This window comes from Emydura macquarii, unplaced genomic scaffold (assembly GCF_026122565.2).
Source record: "Emydura macquarii macquarii isolate MOO-44397 ecotype Brisbane River unplaced genomic scaffold, CSIRO-AGI_Emac_v2 contig_2422, whole genome shotgun sequence".
NCBI lineage: Eukaryota > Metazoa > Chordata > Testudines > Chelidae > Emydura > Emydura macquarii.
In genome coordinates, this window is record NW_027132559.1 from 29,953,961 (window position 1) to 29,964,808 (window position 10,848).

The window sequence follows — 10,848 nt, forward strand, 5'->3', positions numbered from 1 at the left end:
CAAGGCAAACCCAGATCCTCATTCCATTCCTAACAACCCAGAAGGGTCGGCTCACTGTGCCATTACAGAGATTGTAAGCCAGGAGCACCTCACTTTGCTAAAGAGAAGATTAATGATCTTTAAAAATAAGATTTAAAATGCCCTGTGTTAGATGGGTGCATGGGCAACATGGTTTAATTTGGCTGACCGTTTTGTCACGAGGGGATTTGCAGACAGCGCGGGGGGGCGGTTTATAGTCTCTTCTGAAACCAAATCAAAATAATTAAAGTGACTTGGTAGGACACTACAATGGGGAATACAGAGATACAGGGCATCTGCTGTATAGCTTGTGTTTTAAACATGCGCCGTCTTCATTAGGTGACCATGAGCGATATCAGACTCCTGAGGGTAACGCACGAGGAAAGGGAAGATTTGCTGCACGCAGTGGGGTACCAGCGTGGCCCTTATGCCGCTATGCTGTGTTCCGCCATGATGCCTGCTCCCTTGATTGCAGCGTGGCGCGGCAAAGTATCCTACTGGGGAGGAAGGAACAAGGCTGCCCTCCCCCCAAACCTTTTGCGAAGGATAACAGATTACCTACATGAAAGTTTCCGTGAGATATCAACTGATGATTATCGGAGCATATCTCATCACATAAGTAATCTGTTCCGGGGGTAACCCCCCAGTAAAGTCCGCTAAATGCCTGAAATCCCCTTCCTGGTCCCCCCCATTTAAAAAGACAGAACTGCTAAGAAGAAAAAAAACTCACCAGATGTGCCTCCCCTGGGATCATTATTGCTGTCCTTTGTGCAGCTGGACTGCTCTGGGGTCAGGAATAGGTCCTGACTTTCTGGCAGAATGGACACCCCGCTCTCCTGCACCCTACTTTCCTCAGCCGCTGCCTCCTCCTCCTCCTCTTCATCCAAGGAATCCTCATCATTGTCCATGGACTGTGATCTAGCAGAGGTATTGATGCTGCGGGGTGGCACCATGGTGGGGCCACCACCAAGAATTGCATGCAGCTCCTTGTAGAAGCAGCATGTTTTTGGCAAGGAGCCAGAACAGATATTCGCTTCCCTGGTTTTCTGATATGACTGCCGCAGCTCCTTGATCTTCACACGGCACTGCTGCACATCTCTGTTGTGTCCCTTCTCCAGCATGCCCTGGGATATCTTCCCGTAAATGTCCAGATTCCTTTTGCTGGCTCTGAGCTGAGCCATAATGGACTCCTCGCCCTACAGACCGATGAGATTTAAGACCTCTGGTCGACTCCATGCTGGAGCGCGTTTGGGCCTTGCAGTAGCCATGAGGAGTACAGCGACAAAGCTCTCTCTATGCTGGCTGCACAGGAAATGAAAATTCAAATTTTCCCAGAGCATGAGGGGAGGGGCCATTTCCGGGTAGCATGACCATGTAACAGCAGAGCGCGAATGTCCAGAGCGGTCACATCGAGGCATTGTGGGATACCTCCCGGAGGCCATTAACGTCAAATTACATTACGCTTTGTCTACACTGACACAAAATTGAAGCAATAAATTCGAATTAGGCGCTACGCCAGTTGTGGAGGTGGTTTTATGACGTCGACTTTTGCTGCGGTTTAAGTCAACAGAACTGCACCCTAAGTTTGTTCCCTGCTCCTTGCCATCGTAACAGTATTACCCTGGCCAGAAATGCAACAAAATAACCCCTTTGAGGTTGTTGCCAATGTCACCCTGTGGATTACCTGGCATCTTTAAGTTGGAGGGCAGCCAGTACCCTCTCCTAGAGATCATGCACCTTACTTCACAGTGGCCCTGTGTGTTCTCTCCGGCCTCAGAGGTGGAAGTCCTAACCCCAGGCCTCCCACCTAGATTGCCACTTTTGGCTTCTAAAAAAACAGGACAACACTAGAGCAGGGCCTTTGATTGTTTGACCCCTGTCAACAGCCAATTGCGGGATTCATTATGGCATCATGACACCACCTCAAACTGTTTATTTTTTTTTAAGTCTCTAATTGGCTGTCTGACAAAAGCAGTAGATAGGCCTTCCCTCTCCCCTCCCCCCTCCCCCCCCCCCAAAAAAAACCACAGGAGAAATGTGAAAGTTCTTTTAGTAACTTCTACACTGAACCCCTTTGAAAGGAAAACAAAAATATATTTTGCATCCAATTGCTAAGGGTTCTCTCCAATATGTCTGAAGGGCTCTTTATTTTACAGAAATTTGAGGTGGAAAAGATGCTGGGTTGTCCGCCCCATGCCCCTGCCAATGCAGGATGTTTTAACAGTACACATTCTACTGCTTGGTCCGGTCTAGCAATAAAAATATGTGTTAACCACCATCAAGAAGAATGGGGCTGTCTATAAATACCTGCTAGTTACATTTCTTTATGCCGAGACAAGCTTAAACTGCAGCTAAGTGATTGATACCAACCAGTGATACCACAGAGACCCAGAGAGAAGATTCTAGAAGAAGACAGCAGAAGGTGCCAGCTCAGGAGCAGAAGAGCTTGGTGCTAATTGAGGAAGATATTCAAAGGGCAGTTAGCTGCTCCACTCCCATTGAAAATTGGACGCACAACTTTTCACTTGTGCCTTTGAAAATTCCCCTCCTCTCCCTCCAGGTTAGAATAGGTCAAACCATGGAATGAATAGGTGACTGATACACACCTGGGATGTGTTCTTGTCTCACATCTTCATCCACCCAAGAAGTGCACCAATAGCTCACTCATGCAACTGTTGGAATGGTTTATAACTATTAGAGTATGGTTCATTCATTTAAAATTTCACCTGTTTTTTTTAAAAGGGCTCATAAATTTGATTGGTTTATACTATGTTTCCTTTCACTAAAAATATTAGAAAATACCGAGGACATAGTAGTAAACATCTTTCTTCTAATATTTTGAATATATTTTCATTACTATTTTTTTAAACCATTTTATTCCCTTTATTGAAAGCTTTTCCTCTCCCTTTTCCTCTCCTCCAAAAGTCTAGATGCCCTTTCAGCAGTAGTTTTTGGCTCAGTGCACTTTCTATTAAAAAACTAAACTTGGGATACTGAAGAATTCACAGATTTGATTTGTATAGTAGAGGAATAGTCTTCAGGGCCACAAACTTACAGATTGCTATCACTGTGGCAGGCTGGCACTTTGAAGGTGGCTTACTTTAAAACTGTCACTTTCTAATCCTGATCCTCCCCCTTCCTGCCTACTACACAGCTGCTTCTCTTCACTGTTTCACCTCCTGGCTCATTCTATTATCTTTTCCCACATCACTAATTTTGCATCATTTAACATAACGGGTGTAGGGATATTTATTTTCCTCTGACAAGGTCCCAGCTGTGCATCTTGAAGAGTCAATGGATGGGTGTGACATGGTTAGAAAGGCTCAATTAGCCAGTAAGCACATGACTTAAGACATTCAGTGGCCACATCCATTGTCTCACATGTGTTTGTACATGTCTACAATTAACAATTGTGCTGTTAAGTAAATAGAAATGCCTGTGGTAAGGGAATAAACAGACTAGCATCAATTCCTAAATAGAAACAAACAGTAGGTTTGTGTATTTCTTCCATTGTCTCTTATACATGACATAAAATTCAAGTTGAGAATTAAGCCATAGTTTTAAAATCGCCCACAAACCAAGTTAACATAAAAAATTAAGAGTTTAATGTACTGATTTTTATTTTGTTTTGTTTTATGTGCTGTCAGTAATACTCACATTCACACTTCAAAAGCCTATTGGTACAAATATTTACTTGAAAATATCAGCAGAACAGAAAATTGGGACAGCTGCATAGTGACTTCCGCTGCTCTGAATCACTATCCAAAGAGTAAGATTGACAGACTGTTTTAAATGGACTGTCTCTGAAACATTTTGGTAAATTTGCTGCCTCGTGTTTAAACAATCCTATTTACCCTTTATGGTTTAAAAATTACAGAAAAATGTGTTTATTTGTAATTTTTATAGGCTTCCCCCCATTCCAAGTGTCTCAAGTATTATCCCAAATGGCATGCAGTGGTATATCATCAGGCCAAATCCTCAACTGGTGTAAATTAGTATAGCTCCATTCACCACTGAGTTCAGTGGAACTCAAACTCAAATTTTACTTTTCTTGTCAATTTACAACAGCTGAGAATTGGTCCAATATAATCTAACTGATTTATTTTCATAATGTCTTCAAATTAAGTTAAACTGTGATGTAATGGTAGCAGGGCAGCTGGTAATTGACTTCTAAGCTTTACCAGATTCTTATCATAATAGCTATTAGCAAGCAAATCAATGGCGGTCACAGATGACCCACAAAGAATGCCATATAATCTCTTCTTCCTATTGCCATGAATTTTCTGCGGTATGAGATCTGGAGTATTAACTTTGTCTTCCCTGTGGACTCCTGTCTGCAACTTCAACTGTCTAGAGATCAAACAAGATCCCTTGTCTGTGTTGTCATTGTGAGTGACAGACCGGCAATGTGTAATTCAGTAGATCAACCCCTAGTATGAAAATAATAATACCTCTTCCTTAGTTAGATTGGTAAAATCAAAGTGATGGTCTAAAACAACTTAATTTCATCCTTCAGAGAAAACTCTTTCTTGAGCTTGAGTTTACAGTAACTTGAGGCCTTTTTTTCTATATAAAACTGCTTCCTGATTAACCATTTCACTGATAAATGTTTCATTTTTCTTGCTTTCATCAAGCAAGATGTAGTTTGTTTTTTTAAAATGCTGATGTGTTATTAAATAGGGAAAATCTGCATCCAACATATTATGAAACAATCATGGCATGAATTTGCAAACAGCAGGCAGTAAATTTAGATGATGTGGTATCATTGGCTAAAAGGGTTTAGTGATAGCATGAGGAAAGTGGAGGGTATTTGTGGCAGTGGGACCAAGACAATTGAATTTCTGTAAGGTTAGCCACACCAACTGTCAAATTCCTCCTGAACATTTGCTTGTCACAAAGTTCTTTCCTGGAGTTGTGATGGTGTACCCTAGATTCTCCTAAACTGTTCTGCCTTATTAATAACTCTAAACTGGCAGAGATTAGATGTACCACTGAGGAAATAGCTTGACAGAGAAGAGGCATTGCCAATGAACTCAAAGAAGGTCACGTTTCCATTTTCCTGAGAGGAAAAAAGTGGAATAGCCACCATTTTAAAGGGTTGTTCACAGAACTGTGTTACAAAATTTTCAACCAAACTTTTACCCGGCTGTCATTTATAGATATAAATAACTGTTAGCCATATAAATATCCAGTTCTTTTTTAATCCTATTAAACTGTGATATCGTGTGACAATGAGTTCTATGTGCCAGTTATACGTTGTGGTTGTCCATTGAACCCAGTGATTCTCTCTCGCTGCTTCCTCCTTCTGATCTACTTTCTGAGCTTTTATTAGCATTTCCTTAAGCAGCAGCCATGACAAAGGATTTTAATCACTTCTTTACTTTTGATTCTCAGGCCTATTTTGCTAGTTTCCTCCTTTTTCTTTTTAAATCCCTCTTTCTCACATTTAGTGCATTTGAATGTTCACAGGTGTTAGAACCATTCAAATCTGAATACAGGCACCTGCACCTGCAGAGTGTTGGCATGTGGAAAGTGTGGATGCATATATGTATGCTGCAGTTTTGGATGCCAGGACCTGCAAATGGGGGAATATTGTGGGCACCCCTGTCCACATGCCATACAGAGTGGATAAAGGTGCTAATTACCCTCTTACCCCGTGACAATTTAACACATTAAGCTATCTACCATGTTCCATCACAGCCACTGTTTCAATTGGAGAGCTGGCTTTTGGGACTGAAACACATCAGCAAATATGCAATCCACTCATATTACCACTGAGCTCCATCTCCCTCCATTTTAAATGCTCAAATATCACTTTATTTTATCAGGTAAAGAACAAATAACTTCTGTATGAACATAATTTAAAGACTGTATAACAAAATCTAATCTGCAGGGAAAAAGCTCTTGTTTTTAACATGTCTTTTGGGTAACCCTGTGTGAAGAAAACAGAGATCTGGAAAACAGAGTAGAGATATTTTGTGAATATCAGTCAGCTGATGACTTACTCCCTTTCCTTCTTTTTATAGAAGCAGCTTCTTCACATGGCTTTCCTTATCTTTGAGTCAGACAGTTCTCTCTGCAGCTGCATTGCACTGCATTGGCAGAGCAGTAAGTGAGAATCAGGCCCATGATGTTTTAGTGTGAACTTTTTTCACAAACTAGGAAGCCAGCTATTTAAGACAAAGGTGTTCCTGCCATCTTTTATCCCTAGTGCTCACATTTCTCATTGTCCCTTTTCATTGGCAGCCTGCCCACATGACCTCTGACTTTCAACAATCTTCAACATTTTCAACCATTAGCCCTTGTAGTGACTCAGAGGAGCAGTGGCAGATTCTCTGCTATGGAACTTCCTCTCTTCAGTCTCTCAGAGGAAGTCTCTCAACATTTGTTAAATCAAGCCATGTACCCAGTTATGTCATGATGACATGTCATGTCATGTTGGATAATAAAGTGCTACAAGAGAACCTGAGGCAATGCAATAAGATACACCTCATCATTCCTGGATGCCCTACCTGACTTTGACTTCTGCTAGTAGAAGCATGTGCAAGTTGGAAAGCAGGTCTCAACGTACCTGCAGAATGTGGGAACTACTGGGTATCTTAAGAGATCTTGGAGTCGTCATGGATAGTTCTCTGAAAACATCTGCTCAATGTGCAGCAGCAGTCATAAAAGCTAACAGAATCTTAGGAATCATTAAGAAAAGGATAGATAACAAGACAGAAAAGATCATAATGGCACTATATAAATCCATGGTATGTCCACTTTGAATACTGTGTGCAGTTCTGGTCACCGTATCTCAAAAAGGATGAATTCGAATGAGAAAAATACAGAGAAGGGTAACAAAAATTATTATGGGTGTGGAATAGCTGCCATATGTGGAGAGATTAAAAGGACTGGGACTGTTCAGCTTAGAAAAGAGATGACTGAGGGGGATAAGATAGATGTCTATAAAATCATGAATGATGCTCCGGGTGTCCCTAAACCTCTGACTGCCAGATGCAGGGGTTGGGCAACAAGGAATGGATCACTCAATAAATGGCCCTGTTCTGTTCACTCCCTCTGAAGCACCTGGCAGTGGCTACTGTAAGAAGATAGGATACTAGCCTAGGTGAACCATTGGTCTGACGCAGTATGGTCATTCTTATGTTCTTATCTGAGAACAAAGGCAGGTAGTAGGAAGATGTGTATTAAGACCATATTGATTTTCTGCTGATATTTCCTCACAATGCCTTTTCAAGTGCATAAACTGCTCTGACATTTTCAGGTTCCTCTTTCTGTGAAATGCCATGATGCCCTTTGATGAGAACAAGAGATTGTTTAATGTCACAACACTGGATTTGCTCAATTTGCCCAGGTGAACTAATGGTGTAATTTTGTTTATGTTAAAGGTTCAGCATGCACTTTATTAACTCTTAGGAGAAAACACAAAAGCTCTATTATATACCTTTACTGTAAAAATAATAATTAAAAAAATACCAATCTTTGATGTGTTCAGTGTGTAGCTTTTTGAAGTTTCAAATACTATACCCGGTGAACTGTGGAATGAAGAGCCTTTGCATTGGCCTCTGGGTCTACTGGCCTGTGATCTCATGCTGTAAGCAAATAAAAACCAAAAGAAAATCTAGATACTGCAACAGATTTCCTTATAAAATCTAACCTTCTTTTCTTTTCTTTTTTTCCTCTCTGGTGGAGTATCTCAAGTGGTGGTATGTTAGTGATTGTGTCAGCGGGCTCAGACTCCCAGCAGACTTTGCCTGCTCACAGAAATTAAACTACTTTCAAAGGGAGTAACAAGCAGTACAGTCAAAGAGAAAGAGTTTAAGACCTTTCACATTCATTAAAATGTATTTGAAGAATGATAAATCTTCAGGATATGTCAGACAGCCGTCTTTTCTGCTTCACTTTAAAAGCTACATTTCAGAGATCTGAGAGTAAACAACCACATAAAAGTTTCCTTAACAAGACCTTCTTGTACTTTTTTTTCCCCCCTAATAAAATCGTGTTTATGGCTTAATATGCAGAATTGGAAAGAAAAGGATATGAGTAGGAAGATATAAAATATATATAAAATATACAGATATAAAATCCAGAGGCAGTAGAACTACAGCTGTATTTGTAAGTAGTATTCACCAAAACCTTTACTTGTACAGAATGTTAAATTAAATCAATTTCCCTTCTTGTTACACTAAAACTATTCCTTTTTATATATTTTATGAAGTCATAATCATTACATGAATTTGGTGTTATATCTGAACGTAGCTCAGCTTTGATTACCTTGCAGTTTTCTGCATTAATTGAACGTAGGGGTGTGCACAAAGGGGGGCAAGCAGGGGCACAGGCCCCCCAATAATTGTCAGGGGCATAGAACTCCTCCAGCCCGGGGGTGGGGAGCCAACACGGAGAGAGTGATCTCTTGCCTGGGCCAGGGTGGGAAGAGCTAGCTCCAGCTGGGGCAGAAGAGTGAGCTCCTGCCGGCCCGAGGTGGAGTTGGGGAGAGGAGAGCATGCTCCTTCCTGGGTTGGGAAGGCGGGTGTGGAAAGAGTGATTGGCTTGGGGATGGAGGGTGAGGGGGGCACAGAATATGCCCCTCCAAAAGGGGTCAAAATTAAATTTCTGCGCATGTCCCTGGACTGACACCATCAAGTTACAAGCTTTAGAAACGTTTCATGTTGAATGAGGAAACTAAAATAGTCTATTCAGATGCAGTAGTGTCATGAACTGATTATTAAAGCTGGAGGCCTGTACATTTCTGCCATTAAATTGGCAGTGCTGCCATAACTGTTTTTAGTAGCCATCTATTATTTAGAAGCAGCAGGCAGAACTTCAGCTGGTGTATGTTGTCAAACCTCTTTTGACTTTCAACAGAGCTAAGACAATTTGCATCAGCTGAGAATCTGTCCCAGGATCTCTTGTCCACTTTGCTTATCCAGAAAGGAAAACAGGTAGGATCCATGTTTTCCTTTTCCTTGAAACATGAACAGATCATCTATATGTTAGTTTGTTTACCATAGAGTATTTTATCTGCTGCACTAATTTAGTTCAAGTTAAAAGGAGCACAAGAAAAGTCATAAAGCACATCTCTAATATATTTTGCAATTAAGACAAATGACTACTCATTTTCTGTGTTCAGTCATCTTCATCATTGGGGGCAAGAGGAACAATGTTTCTCTATCTCTCCCTCATTACTTGCACTCTGTAAATCATCAACCCTGCCAACATCCCTGTCCAGTTCCAGCTAGTCCTCGTCACCTTCTCTCCCATTCCCACCTTTCACCCGTCTTAGTGAAAATCAGTCCCAGTCTTTTCTCTCTGTGAGAAAATCCAAATCCACTAATCCTGCTATCAGGGAAATCAGTGAATGTTTTAACAGTGATATCTTTGGGAGCAGAGCAAGCCCTAAATATTCTGGGTGATGCAGACTTTTTCACACACACCCCCTACCCCCCGCCTCCCACAGGTCCTCCCTTCAAAAAACTTATTGGGTACAAATATTCACTTCTTAATCCAATGGTATCCCATATCTTCTCTAAGTTTGGGTAGCTTCCTAGATGATGCATTCTGAAGACAGTTTCAATGTAAACATACCGGTTCTGGTATCTAAAATAAAATTTCTGTTGAAGCTGTGTCTCAAAATGTCATTATCAGGTACAATAGACAGGCTTCCTTGGAAGAAAGATCCTCTTGTGGTAAGGGCACTAGCCTCCCACTTAGAAAATCTAGGTTCAAATCCTTGTTCTTATGTGATTTTGGGTAATTCACTGAGGGTAAAATTTTCAGAAATGACTAAAGCATAGGAACCTAAGTCCCATTGATTTTCAATGAAACTTAAGCTCCTGGGTACATAAATTGTTCTGGAAAATGGGATTTAGGTCCTTAGGCATTTTTTATATTTTTACCCTTTGTCTGTCTGTGCCACAGTTCCTCATCTGCAAAATGAGGCTAACAGCACATCCCTACTTCACAGAGGTGTTGTGAAAATAAATATGTTCAAGATCGTGAGGTGCACAGATACAATAGTAACTGGGGAGGGCTATTAGTATTTTACCTATTTTAGCAGTTTGCTAATTCCAATCAGTTTAAGTCTGAGTTACATTAGAAAATCCATAGGAAGAAAACAACTCTGTTAGAATGTCTAAAGGCTTTATTTCTGCCTTTATTGATATGGTGGTAAATGTTAGTACTGCCGTGTAACAACGGGAATTGTCTTTATAATCTCAGTCTTTTCTAGGATTCCAGTGGAGCAGCTGTAGTCAGGAATTTTCTTTTTCACAAATTTTTAATGGAATATTATCCGGCAATAGCAAACAGCATAACAAACAAGCTTGTAGATTCACAGGTGCAAAAGGCTTCAGATCTCAGGCTCCTTCTGGCATCCCATAGAGTAGCATATTTGTTTGGATGATAGTTATTTACACACAGATTTGCATGTTGAGCATAGGATGAAGATATGAAGTAGTTGTTAGAAAATGGTTATATTTGGAAGAAATATCTCACATCAACATGCTATCTTCAGAGACTGGTCTGCAGGGAGCCAAGGAATCTAACTTTTCAGCATACCTCCAGGAAAGTTAGAGAGATATTAATCTCTTTGATCTAGATAGTCACAAATAAGTTCTTAAAGCCAGATGACTTCTGAATTTGATTTAAAAAATTTGATTGTTTTGATTATTTACATTTTCTGAGGAAAATGTAACAGATCTTTTGTTGATGATGGTACTAATTCTCATTAATTGGAGAATCACAGAAATTAAAGATGGGAGAGACCAATTAGATCATGTAGTCCATCGTCCTGCCCAGGATTGTTCCCTTGATGTTCTTGAGTGCTTTGTC